Source organism: Ranitomeya imitator, chromosome 6 (assembly GCF_032444005.1).
Source record: "Ranitomeya imitator isolate aRanImi1 chromosome 6, aRanImi1.pri, whole genome shotgun sequence".
Taxonomy (NCBI): Eukaryota; Metazoa; Chordata; class Amphibia; order Anura; family Dendrobatidae; genus Ranitomeya; species Ranitomeya imitator.
In genome coordinates, this window is record NC_091287.1 from 287,066,729 (window position 1) to 287,080,229 (window position 13,501).

General features: G+C 41.7%; 1 protein-coding gene across 2 annotated transcripts in view; it reads left to right on the forward strand.

The window, feature by feature from the left end:
- Positions 1 to 13,501, forward strand: part of CDH20 (cadherin 20) — a 762,886-nt gene that overhangs the window by 210,008 nt on the left and 539,377 nt on the right. Inside the window, exon 2 of one of the 2 annotated variants that reach the window (XM_069730619.1) lies at positions 11,183 to 11,242. The exons of the other annotated variant lie outside the window; for it this stretch is intronic. The gene's annotated coding sequence lies outside the window, so the exon portion shown is untranslated. The remainder of the gene's footprint in view (positions 1 to 11,182; positions 11,243 to 13,501) is intronic. 2 annotated transcript variants of the gene reach the window in all.

A 13,501-nucleotide genomic window follows, 5' to 3' on the forward strand; every position in this document is an offset into this window, starting at 1 on the left:
TTATAATAGCTATTATAGCTATGATATTTAGCAGGTAGAGGGGGCTTTCAATGTCATAAGCAGTAGCTGAATGTGTAATATTGTCTGTAGCTTGTGGCTGGAAGCAGTGGGTGTACCGTATAATGTTACAGTGCCACAGTGTCGGGATGCTTCCTCCATAATCAGCATGCAGCTGCACACTCAAAGGTAGCAATAGATAGTAGCAGGTATAAAAATATTGTTAGTATGCAAATATATGTCTATGTGAATACATGAATCCGTATGTATGTTGTTTTTTTAGGATTTTGATGAATCCAGCATATTCAAGCAATATGTGATTCTCTGTGTGCAGATCACCTAAAATGGTCACAGTCAGACAGGGAGGGATGTCGGGCAGGTTTTCTTATAAGATAAGATACATGAACTGAAGCATATCAATCACAGAAAATGTACTAGAAAAAAGGGGTATTTTTTATTTACAATAGAAAATTATCATAAAATACAGTCAATGACAATTAATGCCTAAATATCACAAACAGAGCTATTTGAATATACGGTACAGGTGCACCCATGAGAAACTGTGTTGCACCATAGAAACAGGGCATGGGTACAGAGGTAACAGAAAAAGGGGTTCAGTATAACCACCAATTATACAACAATAAAGTGCCAGTGCATGTAATAGTATCAAGACGGTTATACCCCCCTACTTTTACATGGGTATGGAGAGACACATATCCCTCAGTTTAAAACCGGTCAGTGATCACAGTAAGAAACCCATGTAAAGATAACCAGTGTTCCAAATATATGTTCTTACCCATATCCTTCTCCATAGGTGCACACACACGCCCCGACGCACGTTTCGCTCTCGGCTTCCTCGGCGGGCCAATATGATCCCATAAGACTTGCAGGTATCTCAAATCATGGCATAGCACAGCCAATCAGGAGGGACTATCATAACTACGTATAAAAGCAGGAGCAGGAAATGCAGCTGCCATTTTGCAGTAAATTTGGATAGTGAAAGGACATCTGAGTTCACAGCATAGCCATAAAGATAGGGAGAAGAAGCCATAAAACACTTAAGAAACTGTCTGACAGCACAACAGTGAAAAAGATAAGTTTGTGAGGAAAATAAATAAATACTAGTGTTGATGATCGGACATGTTCGACTCCAGTAGCGAGCATAATGGAAGTGAATGACAGATTTAATTTACAGAAAGAGAGAAGGCAGAGCAGATCAAGTCTGTAAGCCAGGACCAGTAAGAGCTACTGACAGTAGGTGGCTGCTTCTGCTTACATGATCCGTATGGTTACTGTGCTGCTACAATTCAGGCACATATTTTTTTAATTTGCACAAGCAAGCCACCTAGAATTTCTTAGCGAGTCCTTTTGAGGAAGTGGGAATTGTGTTCTACAGAGTACAGTCAATTTACTCTGTGACTGATTCATAAATTGTGCATGCCACAAACAGCACTACTGATTTCTTGCATGCCTGTTTTATGACTGTGACTGCCTCACAAAGTTTGCATGTTACAAACATTATTATTGATTCTATGCACATCTGATTTATTAGTCTAATTTCAAGTGAAGCTTTCACTGAGCAGACCTTTGACCATTTGTCTAACCAAGAGTCCAAGAGTACGCTGATTCCCCATATGTGGAGGTAAACTACTGTTTGGGCGCACGGCAGAGCTCAGAAGGGAGAGAGCACCATTTGACTTTTTGAGCGCTAAATTGGCTGTCGTGTTTGGAGACCCCCCAATTCTAACTCCAACCCTAACTCCAACATACCCCTAACCCTAATTCCAACCCGATCCATAATCCTAATCACAACCCTAATGATAATCACAACCCTAACCCCAAAACAACCCTAATCTCAACCCTAACCATAACCCTAATCAAAACCCTAAATCCAACACACCCCTAATCCTAATCTCAACCCTAACATCAAACCTAACCCTAATCCCAATACACCCCTAATCCTAATCCCAACCCTAACCGCTAACCCTAATCCCAACCCTAACCTTAACCCTAATCCTAAACCTAACCCTAATCTCAAGTGTAACCCTAATGCCAACCCGAACCCTAATACCAACCCTAATCCAAACGCTAATCCCAACTCTAACCCTAAATTTAGCCACAACCCTAGCCCTAACTTCAGCCCCAACCCTAGCCCAAACCCTAAATTTAGCCCCAACCCCAACCCTAACTTTAGCCCCAACATTAACCCTAACCCTAAATTTAGCCCCAACTCTTCTAGCTGCCGGCTGGCAGATCATGGCGGGCGCACTGCGCATGCGCCCGCCATTTTCTTACCGGATGAAGAAGCCGGCAGGCAGGAGGGGATGCAGAAGGACCCAGGGACACCGGTAAGTATAACAGGGTCCCCGAATCCCCCTATTTCTTTGTCCTCTGATGTGCGATAACATCAGAGGACAGAGAATGACACATAGCTTTTTCTTTTTTTTGCGGCCGCCGGTAAACAGTTAATTACCAGCGATCGCAAAACAGGGGTCGGTAAAAACCGACCCCGATCATGTTCTTTGGGGGTCTTGGCTAACCCTGACAGCCGACACCCCAGAGATCTTCCGGCGCCCATCGGGAGCCATGAGGAGGACTGGGGGAGACAGGTGAGTATCGGGGGGGCTATCGGGGACCCTATTTCTCTGTCCTCTGATGTGCAATCACATCGGAGGACAGAGAAATTAAATGGGAAATCGCGGGGTTTTTGTTGCGACCACCAGTAAACAGTTAATTACCGGCGATCGCAATGCGGGGGTCAGTAAAAAAAACCCGAATCACGTTCTCTGGGGTCTTGGCTACCCCTGGCCAGAGAAAATCTGACTCTGGGGGGGCGCTATTCACTTTTTCCACAGCACCGTTAATTAACGGCGCTGTGGTTTAAGTACCCTTAACTGCCGCCGTTAAAAGGCATATCGGTGGTCGTTAATGGGTTAAAAGCTATTTCTTTTTTACTTTATGAACAGCAAACCTGTTGCTCATCCTAGCGAAAGAAAAAAAAAGAAATGGCTTATTAATACCCTATGTTTATGCATGGGTCATAATATCTTTGTGCGTAAGAAATTATTTAATTTCAAATTTGTTGTCATTGTTGCAATTACCCTCTTTATACTGTAGTTTCAGCCACCAAAATTGAAACACATTTTCTTTTATGGCTATTGGTACTTCATCAACAACCAAAAATTATCAACGGTTAGCTGAAATGAGCTATTGCTCCCAAGAAAAAGATATGATTTACAGTGAACAAATTTCTGGAATGTGTAGATTTCTCTTTTTTCTATGAAAAAAACTTACATAAAAAATACCTGGGTAGAAAGTCCAAATGAGCAATTGTAAGCGCACACTGCTATATGATATGATGACTGCAATATATTATGAGGATAAAAACTTTGCTGGGAGAGCTTCTTTAAGTTGCATATAATAGAGGTATATAGGTATAAGCATTCTACAAATATAATTAGAGACATAGGGAATATATTCTGTGATTTTCTGCTGTTAAATGTTGCTAACAATGTTACATTTTCATGTTGATAGTTTTATTCAGTAACTTCAAGGGAATAAGTTAATATTTACTGAAAATTAGATAAGAACAGCTTTATATTCATTATTGAAATGACCGTTTTTGCTCTGTTAAAATTTTGAGTACGGTATTTTATAATTAGAAAAAAATGCAAGGTTCATAGTAATTTCAAAGAAATGTAAAATATCTAAAGTAAAAAGCATACAGTTGCTTATATTAGTGTGAGCGTGTGATTGTGAACTTCAAAACCATATGAAATACCAAGAAAAGATGAAAGACAAATCTGTCTAAGACACAGAGAACATTGGAAATCTGCAGATCCAGCTTTTTTTTTTCTTTTTTTTAGATTTCATGCTTCACATTAAATACAGTATTAAACGGAGTTACAGAGTGACTTAAATACTAAGCAGCACAGATAGCTACAATTTACTAAATGTTATGAAATAGGACTGTGAGATTTTCATTGTTATTATCATTATTTAAACAAAATCTGCCTCAGTTCTTCTCTCACTCATTTTTCTGGTGTAATATGTTACATCTTCTGCTTTAATGAAGTGCATGGTTATTGAGGGAGACTAAAGTTGAATTTATTGAGCAAAAAGGGTAAAGAGGGTGCCAGCCTATACAAGGGATCAAAGTACGGCATAACAAAAGATTATAAACAACAAAGAAGAGAAAAAGTTTTCCAAACAAAGGGGATCACCTAAATAAATAAAGTTTATTAAGATATTCACGGATCCGTACATTCCTCAACCAAGAATCTGCAAAAACCCTAGTCCATGCCCTCATCAGCTCTTGCCTTGACTACTGCAACTTCCTGCTCTGTGGCCTCCCCTCTTACACTCTTGCACCCCTCCAATCTCTTCTAAATTGTGCTGCTTGACTAATCCAGCTGTCCTCCCGCTATTCCCGGGCCTCTCCCCTCTGTCAGTCCCTGCACTGGCTCCCCGTTACACAAAACCCTAACCATGATATACAAAGCCATCCACAACCTGTCTCCTCCATACATCTCTGACCTCGTCTCCCTCTGACCTTGCATACAAGAATTCTCCAGCACATCACCCCTTCTCTGGAACTCTCGCCTACCATGGAAACCTTCAAAAAGAACCTGAAGACCTGCCTCTTCCGACAAGCCTAAAACCTGCAGTAACCACAGATTGACCAAGCCACTGCACAACCAGCTCTACCCTCATTTACTGTATACTCACCCAACCCTTGTAGATTGTGATCCCTCGCGCGCAGGGTCCTCTCTCCTGTACCAGTCGTGACTTGTATTCTGTAAGATTACTTTTCTCATTTTTTGTTATTTTTTTATGTATACCCCTTTTCACATGTAAAGCGCCATGGAACAAATGGCGCTATAACAATAAATAATAATATTATAAGCCAAAAAAGAATACATTAAAACACTTAAAATAGCCCATTGCTTGACAGTTATCTAGAATGGTCCAAAATAGAGTTGAAGCCTATCCCATCTGATAAAATGATAAACAGGGTACCAACAGTATAAGCAGCAGCCTATAAGCATATGTTTAAATATTGATGTGATAAGTGCTGAATCTCAATGGAAGTCATTAAAAGAAAGCCAGAACCTTACTAACAGATTCTCAATGACAGAATAGACTGTACACGTAAATACAGGAGATTCATTGAAGGCACAATAACTTGAGTTATGTGGCAAAGATGCACATGACATATAGGATACTACCAGCACAATCAACAGTGGTCCCAATGAGCAAAATATAAAATCAAAATAATGCTTAAGGTCACCTGTATAGTAGAAAGTAATCAGATAGGGGAAAGAACCCCACATGTATTTCCACTTGGAGTCTGCCTTCCTCAGGGTTAAAGTGTCAGACTAAAGTGAACTACTGCAGAAGTAAATGATTTACAGGGAAAAATATCTGACATAAGGGCATATATACCATAGATGAATCACGTTTGATTGTTGTGGGGCTCCAGTGTTAGGCACTGGGATTCTCCCTCTGCACAGGATGGATCCCAAGCCTTATCTTCCTCTGCGGTCTCCTATTCAGTTCCGACTGCAGTGGATGCTGCTCAGCAAAGTCATCAGTCTCGGTGTCTTGCTTAGAATCAGTCTGTGAGCATGGTTACCGCTGCCTTCCCAGGTTCTGCTTTAGTAACCAATAATTGACTGCAGCGAGCAATCACTCCTGAGTCTAAGTCCTGGTTTTGCTCTACTAAAAATGCTCGTGGGACGACTTCTCATTGGTGCTCAACCGTCACATGCTCAAGTCCAGGTCTGGCACCGGATTGGCCAGTGGGCAAGGTTCTGTTAGATTAGCAGAAACTATAAAAGGATCTTTGGCGCGCCCATCAGTGCGCTAAGATCATTTTTGTTTGGTGTGTGAGGAACGTAACGGTAGTGTGGGCTCTGCTCTATGTGCTCAGGCAGGCTCAGTGCCTTTAGAATTCCGGCTTCTCACAAGACGAGATTGTGTGGTTAAATTCACGGCAGGCACTAGTGCCTTTAGAATTCTGGCCTCTCTGGAGAGGAGTTCTGTGAGTGATTGGAGTCCACTACCGGTTACCTTGCCCCAGTGAGACTACAAGTTTACGATGCGATTCTCGCAGGAGAAATACGGCAGTGTGACTCTGCCCATAAGGTATCAAAAACCTGGCAACAGATTCCCTTTAACCCCTTAGCGACCGCCGATACGCCTTTTAACGGCGGCCACTAAGGGTACTTAAACCACAGCGCCGTTAATTAACGGCGCTGTGGAAAAAGTGAATAGCGCCCCCCAAAGTCGGATTTTCTCCGGGGTCTCAGCTGCCGGGGGTAGCCGAGACCCCAGAGAACATGATTCGGGTTTTTTTTAACCCACCCCGCATTTGCGATCGCTGGTAATTAACCGTTTACCGGCGATCGCAAAAAAAAAACGCGATCTGTTTTTAATTTCTCTGTCCTCCGATGTGCGATCACATCGGAGGACAGAGAAATTAAAAAGAGATCGCGTTTTTTTTTTTGCGATCGCCGGTAAACGGACAGAGAAAAGGGGTCCCAGATAGCCCCCCAATACTCACCTATCTCCCCCGATGCTCCTCGTGTCTCCTGGTGGGCGCCGCCATCTTCAAAATGGCGGGCGCATGCGCAGTGCGCCCGCCGGCCGGCCCACGAGAATCTTTGGGGTCTTGGCTGCCGGGGGTAGCCGAGACCCCAAAGAGCATGATCGGGGTCGGTTTTACCGACCCCTGTTTTGCGATCGCCGGTAATTAACTGTTTACCGGCGACCGCAAAAAAAAAAAAAGTAAAGTGTAATTCTCTGTCCTCTGATGTGATCGCACATCAGCGGACAGAGAAATAGGGGGATTCGGGGACCCTACAATACTCACCTGTGTCCCTGGATCCTCTTGCTGCTCCTCCTGGCCGCCGGCAGAAAGAAAATGGCGGGCGCATGCGCAGTGCGCCCGCCATCTGTCTCCATCTGCCGGCCGTAGAACAGCAGTTGGGGCTAAAATTAGGGTTATGGTTAGGGGTAGGGTTAGGGTTAGGGGTAGGGTTAGGGGTAGGGTTAGGGTTAGGGGTAGGGTTAGGGTTAGGGGTAGGGTTAGGGGTAGGGGTAGGGTTAGGGGTAGGGGTAGGGATAGGGTTAGGGGTAGGGGTAGGGTTAGGGGTAGGGTTAGGGTTAGGGCTAGGGTTAGGGCTAGGGTTGGGGCTAAATTTAGGGTTAGGGTTGGGGCTAAATTTAGGGTTAGGGTTGGGGCTTAATTTAGGGTTAGGCTTCTTTCACACTTACGTCGGTACGGGGCCGTCGCAATGTGTCGGCCCAACATACCGACGCACGTTGTGAAAATTGTGCACAACGTGGGCAGCAGCTGTAGTTTTTCAACGCATCCGCTGCCCAATCTATGTCCTGGGGAGGAGGGGGCGGAGTTACGGCCACGCATGCGCGGTCAGAAATGGTGGATGCGACGTACAAAAAAAATTTCATTGAACTTTTTTTGTGCCGACGGTCCGCCAAAACACAACTGATCCAGTGCACGACGGACGCGACGTGTGGCCATCCGTCACGATCCGTCGGCAATACAAGTCTATGGGCAAAAAACGCATCCTGCGGGCACATTTGCAGGATCCATTTCTTGTCCAAAACGACGGATTGCGACGGAATGCCAAACGACGCAAGTGTGAAAGTAGCTTTAGGGCTAGGGTTAGGGTTGGGGCTAAAGTTAGGGCTACGGTTGGGGCTAAAGTTAGGGTTAGAGCTGGGATTAGGGTTAGGGTTTGGATTAGGGTTGGTATTAGGGTTAGGGTTGGCATTAGGGTTACGCTTGGGATTAGGGTTAGGTTTGGGATTAGGGTTAAGGTTAGGGTTGGGATTAGGGGTGTATTGGGATTAGGGTTAGGTTTGAGGTTAGGGTTGAGATTAGGATTAGGGGTGTGTTGGATTTAGGGTTTTGATTAGGGTTATGGTTAGGGTTAACATTAGGGTTGTTTTGGGGTAAGGGTTGTGATTATGGTTAGGGTTAGTGATTAGGATTATGGATCAGGTTGGGATTAGGGTTAGGGGGTGTTGGGGTTAGGGTTGGAGCTAGAATTGGGGGGTTTCCACTGTTTAGGTACATCAGGGGGTCTCCAAACACGACAGCCAATTTTGCGCTCAAAAAGTCAAATGGTGCTCCCTCCCTTCTGAGCTCTGCCGTGCGCCCAAACAGTGGGTTACCCCCACATATGGGGCATCAGCGTACTCAGGATAAATTGGACAACAACTTCTGGGGTCCAATTTCTCTTTTTACCCTTGTGAAAATAAAAACTTGGGGGCTACAATATCTTTTTTGTGAAAAAAAATATTTTTTATTTTCACGACTCTGCATTCTAAACTTCTGTGAAGCACTTGGGCATTCAAAGTTCTCACCACACATCTAGATAAGTTCCTTGGGGGGTCTAGTTTCCAAAATGGGGTCACTTGTGGGGGGTTACTACAGTTTAGGTACATCAGGGGCTCTGCAATCGCAACATAATGCCCACAGACCATTCTATCAAAGTCTGCATTCCAAAAAGGCGCTCCTTCCCTTCCGAGCTCTGCCGTGCGCCCAAACAGTGGTTTACCCCCACATATGGCGCATCAGCGTACTCGGGATAAATTGGACAACAACTATTGCAGTCCAATTTCTCCTGTTACCCTTGTGAAAATAAAAACTTGGGGGCTACAATATCTTTTTTGTGGAAAAAAATATATTTTTTATTTTCACGACTCTGCATTCTAAACTTCTGTGAAGCACTTGGGCATTCAAAGTTCTCACCACACATCTAGATAAGTTCCTTGGGGGGTCTAGTTTCCAAAATGGGGTCACTTGTGGAGGGTTTCTACTGGTTAGGTACATCAGGGGCTCTGCAAACGCAACATAATACCCGCAGACCATTCGATCAAAGTCTGCATTCCAAAACGGCGCTCCTTCCTTCCGAGCTCTGCCGTGCGCCCAAACAGTGGTTTACCCCCACATATGGGGTACCAGCATACTCAGGACAAATTGGACAATAACTTTAGTCGTCCAATTTGTCTTGTTACCCTTGTGAAAATAAAAACTTGGGGGCTAAAAAATCTTTTTTGTGGAAAAAAAAAATATTTTTTATTTTCACGGCTCTGCATTATAAACTTCTGTGAAGCACTTGGGCATTCAAGGTTCTCACCACACACCTAGATAAGTTCCATGGGGGGTCTAGTTTCCAAAATGGGGTCACTTGTGGGGGATTTCTACTGTTTAGGCACATCAGGGGCTCTCCAAACGCGACATGGCGTCTGATCTCAATTCCAGCCAATTCTACATTGAAAAAGTAAAACGGCACTCCTTCTCTTCCAAGCTCTGCGGTGCGCCCTAACAGTGGTTTACCCCCACATATTGGATATCAGCGTACTCAGGAGAAATTGCACAACAACTTTTGTGGTCTAATTTCTCCTGTTACCCTTGTGAAAATAAAAATTTGTGGGCAAAAAGATCATTTTTGTAGAAAAAATGTGATTTTTTTTTTTCACGGCTCTACGTTATAAACTTCTGTGAAGCACTTGGGGGTTCAAAGTGCTCACCACACATCTAGATAAGTTCCTTAAGGGGTCTCGTTTCCAAAATGGTGTCACTTGTGGGGAGTTTCCACTGTTTAGGCACATCAGGGGCTTTCTAAACGTGACATGGCGTCCGATCTCAATTCCAGCCAATTCTGCATTGAAAAAGTCAAACGGCGCTCCTTCACTTCTAAGTTCTGCGGTGCGCCCAAAAAGTGGTTTACCCCCACATATGGGGTATTGGCGTATTCAGGAGAAATTGCATAACAAAATTTATGGTTACATTTCTGTTTTTACACTTGTGAAAATAAAAAAAATGGTTCTGAATTAAGATGTTTGCAAAAAAAAGTTAAATGTTCATTTTTTCCTTCCACATTGTTTCAGTTCCTGTGAAGCACGTAAAGGGTTAATAAACTTCTTGAATGTGGTTTTGAGAACCTTGAGGGGTGTAGTTTTTAGAATGGTGTCACACTTCATTATTTTCTATCATATAGACCCCTCAAAATGACTTCAAATGTGATGTGGTCCCTAAAAAAAAATGGTGTTGTAAAAATGAGAAATTGCTGGTCAACTTTTAACCCTTATAACTCCCTACCAAAAAAAATTTTGTTTCCAAAATTGTGCTGATGTAAAGTAGACATGTGGGAAATGTTATTTATTAACTATTTTTCGTGACATATCTCTCTGATTTAAGGGCATAAAAATACAAAGTTTGAAAATTGCAAAATTTTAAAAATTTTCGCCATATTTCCATTTTTTTCATAAATAATCGCAAGTAATATCGAAGAAATGTTACCACTAACATGAAGTACAATATGTCACGAAAAAACAATCTCAGAATCAGCGGGATCCGTTGAAGCGTTCCAGAGTTATAACCTCATAAAGTGACAGTGGTCAGAATTGCAAAAATTGGCCTGGTCATTAAGTACCAAATTGGCTCTGTCACTAAGGGGTTAAAGAATTTGATGTATCTTTCAACTGCTGTGCATTGGAGATTGAAAGGTACTCCAGTCAAGGATTGGAGTCAATTTCTGCTATAACTTTTGCCCTATTTTTGGTACAAACTATTTGATGAAATCTGCAGTTTACATTATACATTGAAGTTTGTAGAGCAACTAGGGTTATTGCAAAAGGCTATCATCGTTTCCCTTTTGTCAGGATGAGCAATAGTTTCAATTTCAGAATAAATGTGCCTACATGTGTGCATCCGTGCTATCTGTGACCTTCTAGGTATTTGACTGAGCACTGCTCCCATCAGCTTAAGACTGTTAACGAATTTTGGATCCCATATGTGATATATCCCATATATATGCCAAAGAGATCCCCTATATGTGTTGGTTATTAGCCCGGAGAGGCATATTTGATGAATATTAGATTTAGCACCCTAGCAGAGAATAGTCACCTTGACGTGACCGATGGGCACACATGAATTGGGAAATGTGTGTGCTAAGTACCGTCATTTAATAAGTATACTCTATATAGCAGTTTTACAGCCCAAATTTCATACATTCATTGATGATGGGAGGTTCAGTCATGGCCGATACTGTAATCATTTATATTGTAGATTAGTGGAAATAAAGGGAAACTGTGTAAGTGCAAATGTACATTATGACTTTATTGCTATATGTTACTGTTTTCTTTACAGACAAAAGTGTTGAAGAAATTAAAGCCTAGAGCAAAGAAGTCAATGTCCAGACAGCATTAGGTAGGAATCAAAATTTATTTCCATGTTTTTCAGTTGCCCTTCGACTATTAGTGGGTTATCATGTTTTCTCCTCTATTTTGACCTGTTTCATCTCTGCGGTCATTTGATAAGTGGGGTGCTCAGCAGTTGGACCATGAGAGATCATATATTTATCAACTACATGTATTTATTGGTAATGGCAGGCATTTCCAGGGCCATCTTTACTGATTCATCACTTAGTATGCCCTTCAAAGTTTGTAAGAATAACTTTGTAAACTGACAGATCTTTACTTTTCTTATATGTAGATGTGACGGTTAACTGATGTTTCATTGTAAAAGATGTTAATTACAATCAGAACAGTGTCAGTGATGAAAAATAAACATAAAAGAAACCGTGATTATAGATTTCAGTCCTCTAATCTCTGGAGACAAGTTCAAAATCATTAGATCGCATAAGATGTGGGCTGTGATAAAATATGTATCAATGAAACTTTATAGCTTCTCATTATATCATATAATTGTACTTGACTGGGGTTTCTGGCTACTTTTGTGTTTTATAGCAAACATTTAATACTAAATAGATTTAATTTGCTGGTAGTAGTTTCATGAATGTTTACTTTGAAAATTTTCAAGTTAGTTAGCAAAGTTGCAGAATATTTCCATGCCGAACTGAAAAGCTTTTCTAAAGGTCAAAAGTTTTGTTTGGGATATTTTAACCCCTTCATGACCTGGAGTATTTTCGTTTTTGCGATTTTGTTTTTCGCTCCCCTCTTTTCCAGAGCCATAGCTTTTATATTTTTCCTTCAATATGGCCATGTGAATGCTTATTTTTTGTAGTACGAGTTGTACTTTTAAACTACATCATTGGTTTTACCCTGTCTTGTATGAGAAAACAGGAAAAAAATTCCAAGTGCCGTGAAATTGCAAAAAAAAGTGCAATCCCACACTTGTTTTTAGTTTGGCTTTTTTGCTAGGTTCACTAAATACCAAAACTGACCTGCTATTATGATTCTCCAGATCATTACAAGTTCATAGACACCAAACATGTCTAGGTTTTTTTTTATCTAAGTGGTGAAACAAATTCCAAACTTTGCTAAAAAAATAAAAAAAAACTGTGTATATTTCTGATACCCGTAGCATCTCCATTTTTCGTGATCTGGGTTGGGTGATGGCTTAATTTTTGCGTGCCGAGCTGATGTTTTTAATGATACCATTTTGGTGCAGATACGTTCTTTTGATCGCCCATTATTGCATTTTAATGCAATGTCATGGCAACCAAAAAAAGTAATTCTGGCGTTTTGAATTTTTTTATTTCTACGTCGTTTAGCGATCAGGTTAATCCTTTTTTTAAATAGATCAGGCGATTTTGAAAGTGGCGATACAAAATATGTGCAGGTTTGATTATTTTTTATTGTTTTATTTTGAATGGGGCGAAAGGGGAGTGATTTGAACTTTTATATATTTTTTTTTTTTTTCACATTTTTAAAAACTTTTTTTTATTTTTGCCATCCATGCTTCAATAGCCTCCATGGGAGGCTAGAAGCTGTTACAACTTGATTGCCTCTGCTACATAGAGGCGATGCTCAGATCGCCTCTATGTAGTAGAATGACAGCATTGCTATGAGCGCCAACCACTGGGTGGCACACATAGCAATTTGGCATCAACAACCATAGAGGTCTCAAGGAGACCTCTGGTTGTCATGCTGATGACCCCGAGGGTCACCTGTGCACGCATTTCCGGCTGGATGTTAAACTTTGACAACGGCATTTAACTAGTTAGTAGGCACAGGCAGATTGCGATTCCACCTGCACTAATTGCGGGCACATGTCAGCTGTTCAAAACAGCTGACATGTCCCAGCTTTGATACTGGCTCACCGCCAGAGCCCACATCAAAGCGTAATATTCCGTCTGAGAGCAGAAAGGGGTTAGTCATATGCATAACATATAAAGTAGTTTTCACATTAAAACCACCAGTTATGGCACACCATGGACTCCACAGAAGGTATCCTGTGGTAGCTGGCACGAAGAATACAGTAGCTTATCTGTTAAGTCCTGTGGGTTGTGAGGTGATTTTCAATAATTTGATTTTTTTTTCCTATTACACCGCATAAATAATTAACTAGAACATGATCTAGAGCATTTGGAGGCTAACCAAACATCTTGAACTCTATGTTATGCTTTTCCATTCTTAAACAATTGCTCCCTAAGTGAGCATGTGCTAGATGCCCATGACCGTCTTGCTAGTTCACCAATGTACTTACTTGAACCACTTTTAAAAG